Source organism: Dendrobates tinctorius, unplaced genomic scaffold (assembly GCF_039654945.1).
Source record: "Dendrobates tinctorius isolate UK_male_01 unplaced genomic scaffold, ASM3965494v1 ptg000120l, whole genome shotgun sequence".
Classification (NCBI taxonomy): domain Eukaryota; kingdom Metazoa; phylum Chordata; class Amphibia; order Anura; family Dendrobatidae; genus Dendrobates; species Dendrobates tinctorius.
In genome coordinates, this window is record NW_027361788.1 from 411450 (window position 1) to 423586 (window position 12137).

Here is a 12137-nt window from a genome sequence, read left to right on the forward strand (position 1 = left end):
CATGTATGAGTGCTGTTCACAAGTTTGGGGAGGGTCTTAAATAGTCAGAAAAGGCTGGAAAAAGAGATAATTAATCCAAACATGTGAAGCTCATTGTTCTTTGTGCCTGAAATACTTCTTAATACTTTAGGGGAACCAAACAGAATTCTGGTGGTTTGAGGGGTTGAATAATAAATGACCCTCTGAATAAACTTTTCACAATTTAAAAAAAAATTAAACAAAGAAATAACATTCTTTTTTGCTGCAGTGCATTTCACACTTCCAGGCTGATCTACAGTCCAAATGTCACAATGCCAAGTTAATTCCGAATGTGTAAACCTGCTAAATCTGCAGGGGGGTTGAATACTACTTGTAGGCACTGTATATGTAATCGATATTACATAGTGTATTACATATTTACAATTTATTACAGTTTTTTGTGTTTTAAAGTTGTATTCCAATAAATAGAACATAATATATATCTAAATGTCTTGATTATTGTATCATAAAAATGATTAAATGTCTGATGTTCACATTGTACTACAATAAATTTTTCACTTAAATATAAGCAATATATGTTGGAGTCTGAGTCCGTGGAAGGGAAATTGAGGACTCCACTGCCCTGGTTTTATCAGTAGCAGATTATCACTGCAAGACTACATGTCCCATTCAGGCTAGTCAGGCTAATCTGTGTAACTCCACACCTACCACTTATTGGCAGCTTGCTGACAATGCACAGTGTATACAGGAATCGGCCTATCAGTGGTGTGGGCAGGGTTATACACAGCTCAACATTCTGAGAACTGCTAGTAGTCAAAACAGGGATTCTAGCAAAACTGCACCAAGCAGCCCAGTAAGTGAAAAATCACTGGAATCGGGGTCTCTGCCACTACATGATGCCTTTAAATCCATTCCTGTGTTGTGGAGCCTGCTCTAACACTAACCAACACAACAAACATGCTGCAGATAAAGTGGGGAAAATAAGTGTTTGATACGCTGCCGATTTTGCAAGTTTTCCCACCTACAAAAAATGAAGAGGTCTGTAATTTTTATTGTAGGTACACTTCACCTGTGAGAGACAATCTTAAAATAAAAAACAGAAAATCACATTGTATGATTTTTAAATATTATTGCATGAAATAAGTATTTGATCACCTGCCAACCAGCAAGAATTCTGTATCTCACAGACCAATTAGTTTTTCTTTAAGAAGCCTCATGGTCTGCACTCATCTGTATTAATTGCACCTGTTTGAGTGTGTGGCAAGGTGTCTTTTATACAATTAACGAGGTCAATCAATCACACTCCAAACTTTTCACCATGGCCAAGACCAAACAGCTGTCTAAGGCCTGTTTCACACATCAGTTTTTTTTAGTCAGTTAAAATCCGCTAAAATGGTGGACAACAGATCCGTTCCTGTACTGAGCACAACGTTTGGCACCGGACCGTTGTTTTAACGGATCCGTCGAAGGAAGAATTTTAAAGGAACCGCTGTCTGGGGAGGAGAGGGAGAGAGAGAATTTTTTTCAGCCGCCAGAACAGGGTTTAGGGTTAAATTTGCGGCCGAGGCAAATCCTCCGGACATGCGCAATGTAAATTGCGGATCCGGCCGCCCGAAAAACGTTGCATTGTCCGTCCAGGCATGTCTGCGGACGCAAAAATTTTGGCGGATCTGCAAAAAAACGGATCCAACGGATGGCCATCCGTAAAGATCTGCCGGTAATACAACTCAATGGGGAAAAAAACGGATCTGCCAAGCAAAATGGCGGATCTGTTTTTTTTTTTTGCAAAACGGCGGATTTTGACTGATGGTAAAATACGGATGTGTGAAACAGGCCTAAGGACACCAGGGACAAAATTGTAGACCTGCACAAGAATGGGCTACAGGACAATATGACAAGCAGCTTGGTGAGAAAACAACAACTGTTGACACATTTATTAAAGAATGGAAGAAACACAAGATGACAATCTTTTCGGTCTGGGGTTCCATGCAAGACCTCACCTCGTGGAGTAAGGATGAGTCTGAGAAAGCTCATGAATCAGCCCTGAATTACACGGGAGAACCTGGTCAATGACCTGAAGAGAGCTGGGACCACAGTCTCAAACATTACCATTAGTAACACACTAGGCTGTCATGTATTATAATCCTGCAGGGCACGCAAGGACCCCGTGTTCAGGCCAGCACATGTCCAGGCCCATTTGAAGTTCACTAATGACCATCTGGATGATCCAGAGGAGGCATGGAAGAAGGCCATGTGGTCAGATGAGGCTAAAATAGAACTTTTTGATATCCACTCCACTCGCCGTGTTTGGAGGAAGAAGGATAAGTACAAGCCCAAGAACACCGTTCCAACCGTGAAGCATGGTGGGGGAAACATCATACTTTGGGTGTGCTTTTCTCCAAAGAGGACAGGACAACTTCACTGTATTGAAGGGAGGATGGATGGGGTCATTTATCGCTACATTTTGGACAATAACCTCCTTCCATCAGTAAGAACATGGTTCGTGGCTTGGTCTTCCAGCATGACAATGACCCACAACATATAACCAGGGCAACTAAAGAGTGGCTCCGTAAGAAGCATTTTAAAGTCCTGGAGTGGCCTAGCCATTCTCCAGACCTGAACCCAATAGAAAATCTTAGGAGGGAGCTAAAACTCAATGTAGCCCAGAAACCTGAAAGATCTGTATGGAGGAGTGGGCCAAAATCCCTGCTACAGTGTGTGCAAACTTGGTCACGAACTACAGGAAACATCTGACCTCTGTAATTGCAAACAAATGTTTCTGTACCAAATATTAATTTGTTTCTCTATTGTATCAAATACTTATTTAATGCAAATTAATTATGTAAAAATCATAATGCGATTTTCTGTTTTTTATTCTTAGATTCTGTCTCACACAGGCATTCTTTGTAGGTGGGAAAACTTGCAAAATCGGCAGAGTATCAAATACTTATTTTCCCACTGTACACGTCAAAGACTTAAGAAAAGAGGATACCTAAATTGGACCATAAAACAGGCTACAACCATAGCAGGCAAAAGATCCTAGAAACTCTTATTAAATACTAAAAAGACAGATATCACACAGTCAATAAGCAGATTAACTTTTTTGCACTGAATATAATTTGAGAATACAAACAAGTCACCAACATCATTAAACTGAATCTACCAATTTTGTAGCCAGAAAGGGCCCCTCACATGGCTCAATTCTTTCCCCCAGTCTAATTAATAGCAATGAACATACCTGGCTGCATTAAGCAGGTGTCTAGCAATGTAATCACCCACCAATGTGGTCACGTTTGTAAATGTGTCACAACAACCAAAATTATCATTTCTAGCAATAACACATGCACCTTTAACATTAAATCATATCAATTGTATACGACTTGTGGGGTCATGTCATTGCGCTGCCCGTGGTCTGACAAATGTAGGCTGCACCAAACAAACAGTAAAGGCTTATACTCATTAGCGTTTATAACAGACGAGTGTAAGCCGATGAAAAATTGGATTGCACTCTGCCTAATGTTATGATTCCCGGCTCATCCGCGCTGTTCGGACTGAGAAAAAAAATCGCAGTATGCTGCGATTATCGTCATATATCGGACTAGACTTGCCCATGCAAGTCAATGGGTGTGAGAGAAAAAAATCATCACTCGGCACTTGGACCATGCGTATGCAATCCAATTTTTACACACCCATCTCATGGGAAACCCGATATTTCATCTGCCTCGTACAGGTAAAATCACAGCATGACCTGACAGAATAGGATATATACATAGAATAGAAAGATGTCAGTGAGATATATAATTAGTGCTGTGAGTGTGTAGTTTAATGTGCATGTATTTAGTTAAAAATAAACTAAAAGAAAAAAATGGTGTGGGGTCCCAATACTTTTTCTTAACCAGCTGAGGGAAAGCGGACAGCTGGGGCAGATGTTTATAGTCTGGGAAGAGGGTAATGATCTGGAGCTTCCCAGACTATTAATATCAGCTCCCAGCTGTCTAATTAGCCCTACTGGTTATTAACAAGGGGTGCCCTCCCAAAAAATGACGTGGGGTCCCCTACAACTAATAACCAGCAAAGAGTAGCCAGACAGCTGCAGACTGGTATTAATAGCCTTGGAAAGGCCCATGGATATTAGCCCCCTCCCAGACTAAGAAAATAATCCCTCAGCTGCCCCAGAAATGGGGCATCCAGTAGATGCACCAATTCTGGAGCTTAGCCTCCGTTCTTCCCACTTGCCCTGGTGTGGAGGCTTGTGGGGTAATAGGGTTGATGTCAGTTTTGTAGTCTCAACTGACAATAAACCTAGGTGTTAGTAATGGAGAGGCATCTATAAAACACTCCCATTAGTAACCTCATAGTCAAATGTAATAGACACAGAAAAAAGTCCTTTAATTGAAAGAAACAAAGTTCTTTATTTGAAATAAAAACTTCCCGACTCTCTTTTACGGTAAAAATAAAAAATAATAAAACCATATTCATCACCTGTCCGCAGATAAACCCTATGTGATGCTGTCCCACGAGGAACTCCAGTTCTGCTACATCTGGATAGTTTGCTGAACGGTGGCATGATGCGACTGCTCAGCAAGCCAGCCAGAACACACTGAGACAGGAGTGTGATTACGCTCCTGCAGTGTCTAGGGCTGACCTGAGTAAAGTCACCGGAATTCATAGCCAATGAACCTCGGTCACCTTACTGACTTCACTGCTCACATCGCAAGAATTTTGATGCGAGAGGTAATGTTAGTAAGATGATCGGGTTTTATCGACTATGAACTCCGGTGACCTTACACACGTCAGCCCTAGACACTGCAGTGTGTTCCGGCTAGCTTGCTGAGCAGTCGCATCATACCACTGCTCAACAAATCATTTGCATGTAGCTGAGCTGGGAGTTCTTCATGGGACAGTATCACATAATTATTATCTGAGGAATGGTGAGGAACAGGGTGTTTTATTTTTTTTTATTTTTACAGTAATGGGTAAAAGAGGGTCAGGGAGTTTTATTTTAAATCAAGGACTGTGTGTTTTTAATTAAAGGTTTTTTTTCGTGTCTTAATTACATTTGACAATGGGGTTAGTAATGGGGGTGTCTTATAGACGCCTCTCCATTACTAACCCCTGGGCTTCATGTCACCTGACAATACAAAGCTAACATCAACCCCAATATTATTACCCAAATTGCCACTGCACCAGGGCAAGTGGGGAGAGCGGAGGATAAGAGCCAAAATTGGAACATCTAATGGATGCACTATTTCTGGGGAGGCTCAGGCTGTAGCTGTACTTACTCCAATACCCATGGCCCTTCCTAGGCCATTAATATCAGGCCGCAGCTGTCTGCCTAGCCATTGCAGGTTATTAGGGGAACCACACGTCTTTTTTTTTTTTTTTTTTTGGTGTGTGGGGTGTCCCTCCTTGTTAATTACCAGTGAAGGCTAAGGCCTGTTTCACACTTCCGTTTTTGACCATCAGTCAAAATCCGCCGTTTTGCAAAAATAACGGATCCGCAATTTTTTGGGGCAGATCCGTTTTTTTTCCCCATTGATTTGCATTACCGGCGGATACGTTTTTTGCGGATCCGTCAATTTTTTTGCGTCCGCCGACATGCCTGGACGGACCATGCAACGTTTTCTTTGCTGCAGGATCCGCATTTTACAGTGCGCATGCCCGGAGGAATGAAGTCAGCTGGAAATTTAACCCTGAAATCATGTCTGGCGGACAGAAAAAATTCTCTCCCCCCCCCCCCTGCGGTTCCTTTAAAATTCTTCATTCATCGGATCCGTAAAAAAAAACCGGTCTGGTGGCATCCGTTCACATCAGTTAGCAATGGATCCGCTTTCCGCCATTTTGGCGGATTTTACCTGACACGAAAAAACTGAAGTGTGGAACAGGCCTAAGTAGACAGCTGTGAGCTGAAATTAAAAACCTGGGAGGCTCCATTTTTATTACCCACATTCCCAGATTATTAACATCAGCCCCCAGCTTTCACTCAGCTGGTTAAGAAGAATTGGGGGGGGACCTCGCACCGTGTTTTTTTTTTTTAATGAACTAAATACATGTACAGTAAGCTACATATGCACTGCAGTGATTATATATCTCAATGACCTCTATCAAAATATATCTGTATAAAAGATTGTTTTATTAGCTACAGGGCTGTGGAGTCGGAGTCGGTGCTCATTTTGGTGGTCGGAGTTGGAGTCGGTATAAAATGGACCGATTCCGACTCCTAAAATATATAATAAATTGGGTACAGTAATTCAATGCAGGATGTGGTGAATATTTTTTCATAGGAATTTGGGAAAGTTATGAAATGTCCTATGAATGGCTGTTCTATTCCTGATCTAAGGCTACATTCACACACAGCGTTTTTCCTGCGTTTGAGGATACATTTTTCAGCTGCAAAAGCCGATCAGCTTTTTAAAAAACTGCATCACCTGAAAGGTTTTTGAGCTCATAGATGTTTGCAAAAGCAGATTAGAAATCTGCTCTATCTATCCATTTATCCATATCTGTCTATCCATATCTTATCTGTACCAAAAAGAATGAAAGCCGGGTAGCACACAGACTAACACTCCTTTTTTTTAGCACCAGTCAGGTACACCTCATAGCTGCCCAAAAGGACGCCCAGGACAGGCATTGCTAGTCTTCAGTAACACATCAACATCAATTGATAGTTGGAATAAATAGACTGCATTCATCACCACCACATCTTCTTAAGGTGCAGGCTTTATTTTCAAGTGTAGGGGTGTGCAGTATGAGGTTCTGCGGAACAGTATGAGGTTCTTCCCCCCCCCCCAGGTTTGATCCTGGCTACGCCCATGGTGTGAATGTAGCCTGAGGATCTAGGCTTTGTCTTAGCTGAGATAAGTCATAGTGCTATATCATATACACTCACTGGCCACTTTATTAGGTACACCTGTCCAACTGTGTGTTAAGACTTAATTTCTAATCGGCCAATCACATGGCGGCAACTCAGTGCATTTAGGCATGTAGACATGGTCAAGACAATCTCCTGCAGTTCAAAGCGAGCATCAGTATGGGGAAGAAAGGTGATTTGAGTGCCTTTGAACGTGGCATGATTGTTGGTGCCAGAAGGGCTGGTCTGAGAATTTCAGAAACTGCTGATCTACTGGGATTTTCACGCACAACCATCTCTAGGGTTTACAGAGAATGGTCCGAAAAAGAAAAAAAATCCAGTGAGCGGCAGTTCTGTGGCCGGAAATGCCTTGTTGATGCCAGAGGTCAGAGGAGAATGGGCAGACTGGTTCGAGCTGATAGAAAGGCAACAGTGACTCAAATTGCCACCCGTTACAACCAAGGTAGGCAGAAGAGCATCTCTGAACGCACAGTGCGTCGAACTTTGAGGCAGATGGGCTACAGCAGCAGAAGACCACACCGGGTACCACTCCTCTCAGCTAAGAACAGGAAACTGAGGCTACAATTTGCACAAGCTCATCGAAATTGGACAGTAGAAGATTGGAAAAACGTTGCCTGGCCTGATGAGTCTCGATTTCTGCTGCGACATTCGGATGGTAGGGTCAGAATTTGGCGTAAACAACATGAAAGCATGGATCCATCCTGCCTTGTATCAACGGTTCAGGCTGGTGGTGGTGGTGTCATGGTGTGGGGAATTTTTTCTTGGCACTCTTTGGGCCCCTTGGTACCAATTGAGCATCGTTGCAACGCCACAGCCTACCTGAGTATTGTTGCTGACCATGTCCATCCCTTTATGACCACAATGTACCCAACATCTGATGGCTACTTTCAGCAGGATAATGCGCCATGTCATAAAGCTCGAATCATCTCAGATTGGTTTCTTGAACATGACAATGAGTTCACTGTACTCAAATGGCCTCCTCAGTCACCAGATCTCAATCCAATAGAGCATCTTTGGGATGTGGTGGAACGGGAGATTCGCATCAGGGATGTGCAGCCGACAAATCTGCGCCAACTGTATGATGCCATCATGTCAATATGGTCCAAAATCTCTGAGGAATGCTTCCAGCACCTTGTTGAATCTCTGCCACGAAGAATTGAGGCAGTTCTGAAGGCAAAAGGGGGTCCAACCCGTTACTAGCATGGTGTACCTAATAAAGTGGCCAGTGAGTGTGTGTATATATATATATATATATATATATATATATATATACACACACACAACACAGTACAGACCAAAAGTTTGGACACACCTCATTCAAAGAGTTTTCTTTATTTTCATTACTATGAAAATTGTAGATTCACTCTGAAGGCATCAAAACTATGAATTAACACATGTGGAATTATATAATTAACAAAAAAGTGTGAAACAACTGAAAATACTGTGTCTTATATTCTAGGTTCCTCAAAGTAGCCACATTTTGCTTGATTACTGCTTTGCACACTCTTGGCATTCTCTTGATGAGCTTCAAGAGGTAGTCACCGGAAATGGTTTTCACTTCACAGGTGTGCCCTGCCAGGTTTAATAAGTGGGATTTCTTGCCTTTTAAATGGGGTTGGGACCATCAGTTGTGTTGTGCAGACGTCTGGTGGATACACAGCTGATAGTCCTACTGAATAGACTGTTAGAATTTGTATTATGGCAAGAAAAAAGCAGCTAAGTAAAGAAAAACGAGTGGCCATCATTACTTTAAGAAATGAAGGTCAGTCAGTCTGAAAAATTGGGAAAACTTTGAAAGTGTCCCGAAGTGCAGTGGCAAAAACCATCAAGCGCTACAAAGAAACTGGCTCACATGAGGACCGCCCCAGGAAAGGACCAAGAGTCACCTCTGCTGTGGAGGATAAGTTCATCCGAGTCACCAGTCTCAGAAATCGCAGGTTAACAGCAGCTTAGATTAGAGACCAGGTCAATGCCACACAGAGTTCTAGCAGCAGACACATCTCTACAACAACTGTTAAGAGGAGACTTGGTGCAGCCGGCCTTCATGGTATAATAGCTGCTAGGAAACCACTGCTAAGGACAGGCAACAAGCAGAAGAGACTTGTTTGGGCGAAAGAACACAAGGAATGGACATTAGACCAGTGGAAATCTGTGCTTTGGTCTGATGAGTCCAAATTTGAGATCTTTGGCTCCAACCACCGTGTCTTTGTGCGATGCAGAAAAGGTGAACGGATGGACTCTACATGCCTAGTTCCCACCGTGAAGCATGGAGGAGGAGGTGTGATGGTGCTTTGCTGGTGACACTGTTGGGGATTTATTCAAAATTGAAGGCATACTGAACCAGCATGGTTACCACACCATCTTGCAGCGGAATGCTATTCCATCCGGTTTGCGTTTAGTTGGACCAGCATTTATTTTTCAACAGGACAATGACCCCAAACACACCTCCAAGCTGTGTAAGGGCTATCTGACCAAGAAGGAGAGTGATGGGGTGCTACGCCAGATGACCTGGCCTCCACAGACACCAGACCTGAACCCAATCGAGATGGCTTGGGGTGAGCTAGACCGCAGAGTGAAGGCAAAAGGGCCAACAAGTGCTAAGCATCTCTGGGAACTCCTTCAAGACTGTTGGAAGACCATTTCCAGTGATTACCTCTTGAAGCTCATCAAGAGAATGCCAAGAGTGTGCAAAGCAGTAATCAATGCAAAAGGTGGCTTCTTTGAAGAACCTAGAATATAAGACATATTTTCAGTTTCACACTTTTTTGTTAATTATATAATTCCACATGTGCTAATTCATAGATGGCCACTCGTTTTTCTTTACTTAGCTGCTTTTTTCTTGCCATAATACAAATTCTAACAGTCTATTCAGTAGGACTATCAGCTGTGTATCCACCAGACGTCTGCACAACACAACTGATGGTCCCAACCCCATTTAAAAGGCAAGAAATCCCACTTACTAAACCTGACAGGGCACACCTGTGAAGTGAAAACCATTTCCGGTGACTACCTCTTGAAGCTCATCAAGAGAATGCCAAGAGTGTGCAAAGCAGTAATCAAGCAAAATGTGGCTACTTTGAGGAACCTAGAATATAAGACACAGTATTTTCAGTTGTTTCACACTTTTTTGTTAATTATATAATTCCACATGTGTTAATTCATAGTTTTGATGCCTTCAGAGTGAATCTACAATTTTCATAGTCATGAAATAAAAGAAAACTCTTTGAATGAGGTGTGTCCAAACTTTTGGTCTGTACTGTATATATGTAATCGATATTACATAGTGTATTACATATTTACAATTTTACAGTTTTTGTGTTCTAAAGTTGTATTCCAATAAATATATATTCTGTTCTATCTAAATATCTTGATTATTGGATCATAAAAATGATTAAATGTCCACATTGTACTACAATAAATTTTTCACTTAAATATAAGCAATATGTGTGGGAGTCGGAGCCGGAGTCGGTGTAAGGGAAATTGAGGAGCCGAAGTCGCAGGTTTGGCTTACCGACTCCACAGCCCTGATTAGCTAGTAAACTAGCTTGAAATGACAGAAAATTACTGTATGTAAAAGCTGATGTTAAAAATGCATTGTATACAGATGCTAGGTGAGAAAAATCGCATTGTACTTGCATGACACTCGTCTGACTTTTCAGGAATACTGGATTGATTTAATTTACGCTGATGAGGGTGAAATACTGGAGCATACTGCAGACAGTTCACACTTTATATTTTGGAAACCATTGGGACAGCGAAACATTTCCTGATTGTTCACAGCGGTGACTTGTGCTCATTCAATATTCATGGTACCGAAAAAGTCTCTAAACCCAAAAAGGATGGAGACTGGAGGCGAAACTGTCTCCTATCAACTACAAATCCAAATCTCTCAAGGCTTAAGTTACAAAACTGATCAGATCTATTTCATGAATTATTAACATATAGTATCACATCCATTCATGACATGTATCCCATGGAGATATACCGTATATAATCGAATATAAACAGAGATTTTCAGCTCATTTTTTGGGGGCTGAAAGTCCTCCTCTCGGCTTATATTCGAGTCATATACACCAGGGGGTTGGGGGGGTGGGGGTGTCAGGTCATACTTACCGGTCCTGGCGCTGTCTTTGCAGCCTCCAGCTTCTCCGCGATCTCCCTCCCTTCCTTCAGGGTCACATGGTACCGCTCATTAAACTCATGAATATGCGCATATTCATGAGTTTTAATTAGCGGTACCACGTGACCGCTGAAGGCAGATCGCGGAGAAGCTGGGGACTGAAGAGACAGCTCCAGGTCGAGTAAGTATAGCGATACTCACCTGTCCTGCGTCCATGGCTGCTTGCTGCTGTCTGGCACGTCATCTGTCAGTGACATTCAGACAGCAGAGGGCGCTGTGACATGGTTAGTTCGCGCCGTGCCCCCTGCAGTCTGAACGTCACCGACAGATGACGTGCCAGACAGCAGCAAGCAGCCATGGATGCAGGACAGGTGAGTATCTTAGGTGCCAGCAGTGACACTGGCACCTGGCCCCCAGCGATGGAGAGGTGAGTATGTCACTTTTTTTATTTTTAAATGCAGCAGCAGCAGAGGCAGCACATGGGGCCATAATCTATGGAGCATCTTATGGGGGCAGCATATGGGGGAATAATCTATGGAGCATCTTATGGGGGCAGCATATGGGGGAATAATCTATGGAGCATCATATAGGGTAATAATCTATGGAGCATCTTATGGGGGCAGCATATGGGGGAATAATCTATGGAGCATCTTATGGGGGCAGCATATGGGGGAATAATCTATGGAGCATCTTATGGGAGCATAATCTATGGGGCATCTTATGGGGGCAGCATATGGGGGAATAATCTATGGAGCATCTTATGGGGGCATAATCTATGGAGCATCTTATGGGGGCAGCATATGGGGGCATAATCTATGGAACATCTTATGGGGCCATAACCTTTATGAAGCAGCATATGGGGCATATTATTCTATGGAGCATCTTATGGAGCCATTATTAACCTAGGGTGTATTGTGTATGGAGCATCTTATGGGGCTATCATGAACTGTATGGAACATTATGTGGGGCTCCTGATTCAATATGGATATTCAAAAACATTTAACCTACTGATGTCTCAATTAATTTTACTTTTATTGGTATCTATTTTTATTTTTTAAATTCACCATTAGCTGCTGCATTTTCCACCCTAGGCTTATACTCGAGTCAATAAGTTTTCCCAGTTTTTTTGTGGCAAAATTAGGGGGGTCGACTTATACTCGGGTCACC

At 42.5% G+C, this 12137-nt stretch overlaps 1 protein-coding gene across 4 annotated transcripts in view; it reads right to left on the reverse strand.

The window, feature by feature from the left end:
- Window positions 1–12137, reverse strand: part of STRBP (spermatid perinuclear RNA binding protein) — a 184664-nt gene that overhangs the window by 16931 nt on the left and 155596 nt on the right. The window lies entirely within an intron of this gene.